General features: G+C 34.5%; 1 pseudogene across 1 annotated transcript; it reads left to right on the top strand.

Moving 5' to 3' along the window:
- Positions 1 to 2764: 2764 nt before the first annotated feature.
- LOC308558676 (large ribosomal subunit protein eL31 pseudogene) lies at positions 2765 to 3067 on the top strand (annotated as a pseudogene). Its single transcript has one exon. The product of its transcript is annotated as a large ribosomal subunit protein eL31 pseudogene (transcript).
- The last annotated feature ends 4602 nt before the right edge of the window (positions 3068 to 7669 follow it).

Below are 7669 nucleotides of genomic sequence, written 5' to 3'. Positions count from 1 at the left end.
TTGACAAACCTTTAGCTAGATGAAGAAAAAAAAAGAAATAGAACTAGAGGTGAAAGAGGAGACATTACAACTCATACTACAGAAATACATAGGACAATTGTATGCCAAAAAATTTAGATAACTTAGAAGAAATAAAAACATTCCCAGAAGCATAAAACCTACCAAGACTGTATCAGGAAGAAAAGGGAAATCTGAACAGATGAACAATGAGTAAAAAGATTGAATCAGTAATCTAAAACCTCCCGACAGAGAAAACTTCAAGAGCAGATGGGTTCACTGGTAAATTCTACCCAATATTATACCAATCCCTCACAAACTCTTCCAAAACTCTGAAAAGTGAGCACTTCTAAACTCATTCTATGAAGCCAGCATTACCCTGATGACAAAGCCAGATCAGGACACTACAAGAATAGAAAACTGTACACCAATATCCTTGATGAATAAGATGTAAAAATGTTAAATAAAATATTAGCAAACTGAATGCAAGAACACATTAAAATGATTATACAACATGACCCAGCTAGATTTATTCCTGGGGAGCAAGACTGGTTTAACATACACAATTCAATAAATGTAATACATCACTTTATAGAATAAAAAATCATATGATCATCTCAATAGATGCAGAAAAAAACACTTGACAAAATACAGCATCTTTTCATGATTAAAAAAAAAAAAAAAACCTGGACAGTTTATGTATACAAGAAATATGCTTGAACATAGTAAAGGTCATATATGACATACTCCACAGCTAAGATTATATGCAACAGAGAGTATTGGAAGTTTTTCCTTTAAGGTCAGGAACAAGACAATGATGCCTCCTCTCACCACTCTTATTCAATAGTACTGAAAGTCCTAGAAAGGGCAATTATGCAAGACAAAAAAGTAAAAGGGAAGCAAATCTGAAAGGAAGAAGTAAAATTCTCGCTATATGGAGATCATATCATTTTATATATAGAAAATCCCAAAGATTCAACCAAAAAACTGTTGGAATTAATCAAGAATTTCAGTAAGTTGCAAGGTATAAAATCAACATACAGAAATCAGTTGCATTTCTACATACTAATAATAAAACATCTGAAAAAGAAAGAAAATATCCAATTCACAATAGGATCAAAAAGCAATAAAATACCTAGGAATAAATTTTGCCAAGGATGTGAAAGATTTGTACAATGAAAACTACAAAACTTTGCTGAAAGATATCAAAGAAGACACAAATGGAAAGATATCCCATGTTCATGGATTAGAAGAATTTGTGTTGTTAAAATGTCCATACTACCCAAAGCCATCTATGTATTTTACCCAATCCCCAAAAAAATACCAATGGCATTTCAAAGAAATAGAAAAAACAGTCCTAAAATTTGTATGGAACCACAAAAGAACAAAGCCAAAAATATCACACTTCCTGATTTCAATCTATACTATCAGCTATAATAATCAAAATAGTATAGTACTGGCATAAAAACAGACACACAGACCAATGGAACAGAATAGAGAGCCCAGAATTAACCCTCCACGTATATGGTCAGCTAATATTTAAGTATATTGGAGAACACCCAAAGGAAAAAGGATAGTATCTTCAACAAGAGGTGCTGGGGAAACTAGATAAATACATTCAGAACAATAAAGTTGAATCCTTATCTTAAACCACTCACAAAAGTTAACTGAAAATGGATGAAAGACTTAAACATAAAATCTGATGCCTGGCCGGGTGTGGCTCAGCGGTTGAGCGTCGACCTGGGATCCAGGCCATCAGGGTTCGATTCCCGGTCAGGGCACATGCCCGGTTGTGGGCTTGATCAATGACTCTCTCATCATTGATGTTTCTGTCTCTCTCCCTCTCCTTTCCTCTCTCTGAAATCAATAAAGATATATTAAAAAACAAACAAAACAAAACAAAAAAAAACTGATGCCAAAAAGTCCTAGAAGAAAATGTAGGTCTTGGCATTGATTTTCTGGATATGACATCAAAAGTGCAGACAATAAAAGCAAAAACAGATAAGTGGGACTACATCAAACTTAAGAGCTTCTGCACAGCAAAAGAAACAAAATGAAAAGCCAACCTTCTGAATAGGGAAATTTTTTACAAACTACTTTCAGATAAGGAGTTAATCTGATTTCATTCATATATGGAATTTAATTAACAAACTGAACTACCAAGAAAAATAGAGACAGAGTCATAAGTAAAGAACAGGCAGACAGCTCTGGTGGAGGGGTGGTGGTATTGGGGGGAGGGAGGAGAGGGATTGAGCAGAAAAGAAAAGAGAGAGAACTCATGGACGTGGACAGCAGTGTGGTGATTGCAGTGGGGAGGGGATATAGGGAGGTGGGAGAGGGCACAGAGGGGATAAATGGTAAAGGAAAAAATAAAATAGAATAAAATAAAATAATAATATAATAAAATAATAAAATATCCAATTCAAGAATAAAAAACAATCCAATTTAAAAATGGACAGAGGAACTGAAGAGAAATATTTCCAAAAACATCCAAGTGGACAACAGGCGCATGAAAAGATGTTCACTATCACTAATCATCAGGGAAATGAAAATCAAACCACAAAGAGATATCACCTCACACGAGTTAGAATGGCTATTATCAAGAACACAGAGACAACAGGTGTTGGAGAGGATGTGCAGAAAAGGGAACCCTTGTACACTGTTGGTGGGAATGTAAATTGGTTCAGCCACTATGAGAAACAATATTGAGGTTCCTTAATAATTAAAAATAGAACTACCAGAATCTTTACAACCTGGACCCGGCAAAATGGCTCCCAAGAACGGTGGCAAGAAGGGCCATTCTGGCATCAGCAAGGTAGTGACCAGAGAACATAACAACATTCACAAGTTCATCCATGGAGTGGGTTTCAAGAAGGGTGCTCCTCAGAAATTCAAAGAGATCTGGAAATTTGCCATGAAGGAGAGGGGAACTCCAGATGTGTGCATTGACACCAAGTTCAACAAAGCTGTCTTGACCAAAGGAATGTCCCTATGTATCTGGGTGTGGTTGTCCAGAACACATAATGAGGATGAAGATTCACCAAACAAGCTCTATACGTTGGTTACCTAAGTATCTGTCACCACCACTTTCAAAAAGATTGTCAAATAAAGTTATAAAACTTTTTAAAAAAAAGAAAATAGATTCTCCAAATGGTACAGCAATTTCATTCTCAGTGTATATCAAAGAAGGCCTGGGGAGGGGGCAGAAGTGGGGAGGAGAGGGTCAATGGGGGGAAAAGGGGGGGATATCTGTAAAACTTTCACAATAAAGATGAAAAGGCAGGGGACATGTAAAACTTTCAACAATAAAGATAATTTTTTTTAAAAAGGAAATGAAAATAGGATATTAAAGAGATGTATGCATTCCCTTGCTTATTACAGCATTATTCATAAGAGCCAAAATATGAAGACAACCTAAATGTCCATATCAACTGATGAATAGATCAGTCAGATGTGGCATATATACAATGGAATATTATTCAGCCATGAGAAAGGACACCTGCAATTTGTGACAACATAAATGAACATTGGGCATATTATGCTAAGTGAATAAGTCAGACAGAGGAAGACAAGTACTGTATGGTATAATTTACATGTGGAATCTAAAAACATCAAACTTATAAAAACAGAAAGTAAAATGGTGGTTCCAGAGTTTTGGGGGGGTGAGATAGGACAGGTATTCAAGGGTACAGGCTTGCAATGAGCCATAAATAAGCCCTAGAGGTTTAATGCACAGTGTAGTAAATATAGACAACAATATTGTATTATAATCATCAAACTTGCTAAGAGACTAAAACATGATTCCAACCACAAAAAGGAAAGGATCATGGTAATTATCCCTACACTAGCCATCATATTACTATATGTAAATATGTCAAGCTAACATGCTGTACACCTTAAATGTGCAAATATATTTCAATACAAATTTTTAAAGCAGCTAATCACAAATTCTTTTTAACCTACAACAGGTCAAGAGAAGTAGAAGTTTCCCACTTTTAAATAAATAAAACTTAGTTGCATGACACGGATTCCACCCAGTGCAGAGGATTGTGGGTTGGAGGAGATAGGGAAGCCCAATACCTACTGATGTGTTTGTCTTTGTCTCTTTCAGTGGACCGTTCTGGAAAAATCAGTAAGTTTGGATCATTTCCTTACCTTACCTATTTCTGTATCTAAGACCTTTGAGTTTTTGTTCCCAATTTTTTTTGCATTCCACATTCATCTACCTTAGTAAATATTTCTTAAATGATATTCTCATACTTTGATTCTCTCTTATCTATTTTTCTTTTATAACAAAATACAATGGTCTTGTATTTGATTTGGGTTACTTACTATCAAAGAAGATTGGTAGCATATATTCCCATCAAGTCTACCACAAGACAGCCTGTTTTCCTTGTGCTATAATCTGGCAATGAATAATTTTTACTAAAAAAAGAAAATCCCTAAAACTGATGTAAAAAATAGGTGTCAGAACTATATAACAATTTTGATAATTGACCAACAACACATATTTTCAAACTGATCTGAAGGACAATGGTTGAAAACAAAAAATGGACTTGTGAAAAAACAATGAAAGTAGGCAGTTGCAACAGGGAAGTAGGAAATTGGTAAAAATAGATATTATTTATTCAGGATATTCAGGATTCAGTCCCACACACTAACTAAATGGCATCCTAAAGATCACCTTCTCTGTGCAGTAGGATGTAGAGCTTGGGCCAGCAAAACTCCTGAGGCTGAAACAGAGGGTTTTATATTCCCTGGTGGTCCTGTTTCTGCATTTACCTACTAAGGGTATCATTGGGAGCTGGGTTCTCCTTGAGTTTCAAAATCCCCACTGATCTTTATTTTCTGTTTTATTTTTAGCATTATCTCCTATGGGTAAGTTCCTTATCTATTCTCAAGTGGTATTTTACATTGTTTATAGTTATTTTCTGGCCTAGTTATTTCTACTCCCAAAATACATACTTGTGCTTCTAAGGTCATTTTAAATGTCCCTACTTTCCAGAATCAAGCAATACTTTAAATAACTATTTTTGGAGAGATTGCTGTAGAGGAGATGAAGTTCACACAAAAGAGTGTTATATTGTCTGGCCATCTCCTCCGCATTGAAAGTCTTGTCATTGACTCCCAGCAAAATACAATGAAAGAAAGATTGGTTTCTGAATTCCATTAGTTCCTTGCTGGTAATTTAGAACTCTTTTTTAGTTGTAAGTAAAGGCCTACTGTATCATATTAATAGAAGAAGAAAAAACTAGTTAAGAACAAAATCTTGTCTACTTGCCTCTAAATAACTTTACCTTGAGGGATAGTAGGTATTGAACACCTACTATATACTATGCACTGTGCTAGGCAGTTTCAAAAATAGTATCTCACTCTTACCATAGCGCCCTGCCTGGTAGCTGTTATTATCCCCCACTTTACAGATGAGGAAACTGGCTCAGACATTTACCCAGCGTTAAAGAGTTGGTAAACAGCAGTGTCAGAATGTAGACACAGGGCTTCCTGTCTCCGAAGTGAACACACCTTTCACCCCAGCCTATTGCATCCTATACTGAACCACAGATTATCCCTGAAACTCTATCTATAAATCAAATATTTGTAAATACAAATATGCATCTACTAGAGAAGCTGTAAGTTAAATGTACACAAAAGGTTAAAAATAAAATACATCCCATTCAAATTTATATTTGGCTTTTAACTGTTTTCTAAATTCAAATTTCTCTCAATGTCAGGATTAATTAATGCATGGCTCAGCTCATCAAGGAAATCATATGAAACAAAAGAGAATAATAATTTTTAAAACTCTGTAAACATATAATCATAAGAAGCAAGTAAGATGTTAATGTAGTGAGAAACACTTCAAGCATCTCAAACATCCTAACCACTGACAAACACAAAATATGCTCCATATTTCATCCTGCTTAAGCCTCACTCCTCTCAGTTTCCACTAAAACAAGGGTTGGCTTGTGACTGGGGGAGAGGCAGTGAAGTTGGAAGAGACAATTATTTTCTTTCCACTTACAGTACAAGAAACAGCATGCATTCAGAGCAGTGATGATGTGTCTCCTCCCTCCAGTGCCCTCCCCACATAGGAAAGGTGATAAGACTGCATTTTCCTTAAAAAGAAAGGGGGCTATGAGAAGGGCTCACAGGCCAAGTCCCTTCCTGGAGGTGAATTAGTTCTTAACATGTCTTTTTTAATTGCCAAAAATACAATCAGTTTAACTTTTTTATTTTTTTATTTTAAAAGATATATTCTTATTGACAATATTTCAAATATATTCTTCCCAGTTAATATTCTTAGTAAAAGGAGGTTAAGGTATAATTCATTTGTTCATGGAAAGATTTATGACACATCATCCCAACAGACTTCATCATCTCTCGAGTTGAGCACACTTTATTTTCTCACCTCCATATTCAGCTAATAAGTGTATGATCTTTTTAAATGTTGATTCATGGCCTCAGAACTATAATGATTCATCTCTCTAATGCTTAACAGATCTGGTACAGTCTAGATCTGATTGTGCTCTCCCTGACAGCCATTGGATTAAGAATGAAATAAGATTAGTTTCCTAATACAGCCCATAGTCTATTTTCTACATTATTTAAGTATCATACAATTAGAATTTTTAAATGTGATAGTTATTTCTTGATATCTTTCAACTTTAACAAAATTTATCCAATTAAAAAAAAAGGTTTTTTTCAATTTAAACTTTTTAATCAGCCTGAATACATTACAATGATTGCCAAGGTCTTGATTAAATCTTTTGATTTTATTAGAATTTTGTTGTATAAGCTATCACCTGCAATAAATGGGCATTTGGCCAGGATTTATGAAGATTTATATTATGGAAGAAGGGAGAGAGGAGCTTAGCATTTTGTGGAATGATGATTTGTGCCTTCTTTCTGTAATGCAAAATTGAAATAAAGTAAATCTCACTTTATGGGATAGCTAGATTCCTAAAAAAAATAAATCCCAGAAAATCTAATTTCTGTTAATTAAGTTCAAGATAGAAAGCATACTAAAACATTCAAAGGTATGAAGATACTATTAGAAGTGACTAGAGGTATTTTTGTAGTGGAGAAAAGAATAAAATTCTTTATAAGAGCCATAAAATTAGAAAAAGTGTAGCTAAAATAAACATTAATTGTTTCATTAAATCCTAGAATAGTTCATTTTGATTGACTGAATCTATATTATTTAGGAGGTAAATTTAGGTTAATATTGGATCATGCAGTAGTATACACAGTAGTAAACATGAAACAAATTACCTCCAAAAGTTGGTAAAACTAAAAATTACTCATATACTAAGAAAAATCAGCTTGTTTAGAAGTACATTCCATAGAATTTATAAAGTTAGCAGCATCAGTGGAAAAACACACTCCCCTTCACTCCACACCACACCCCAAGCAGAATAAGTGTCCATTGGTGATACTGACAGATATCAAGATACCCTGGACTCTTTTTCTCATTACAGAAGTGCTTGGGATATATTACCACTGATTTTCACTGGAAAACTGGAAATAAGTTTGTCTAGAATAAAATGTCAGTTCCCATATCTTATTGAACAAGCACTAGCAAGAAAATACACAAAAAGGTTCAGAAAGCATTAATGCAGGGTTTCTAATGTAAGTTTTATTTTGGTGTCAAAAGTTTAAAATATCAAAGAGA

The sequence above is a fragment of the Miniopterus schreibersii genome (assembly GCF_964146895.1).
Source record: "Miniopterus schreibersii genome assembly, chromosome: 6".
In the NCBI taxonomy this organism is placed as follows: domain Eukaryota; kingdom Metazoa; phylum Chordata; class Mammalia; order Chiroptera; family Miniopteridae; genus Miniopterus; species Miniopterus schreibersii.
Note: the sequence above shows the minus strand (reverse complement) of the source record. Positions and strands in the feature narration are given on the sequence as shown.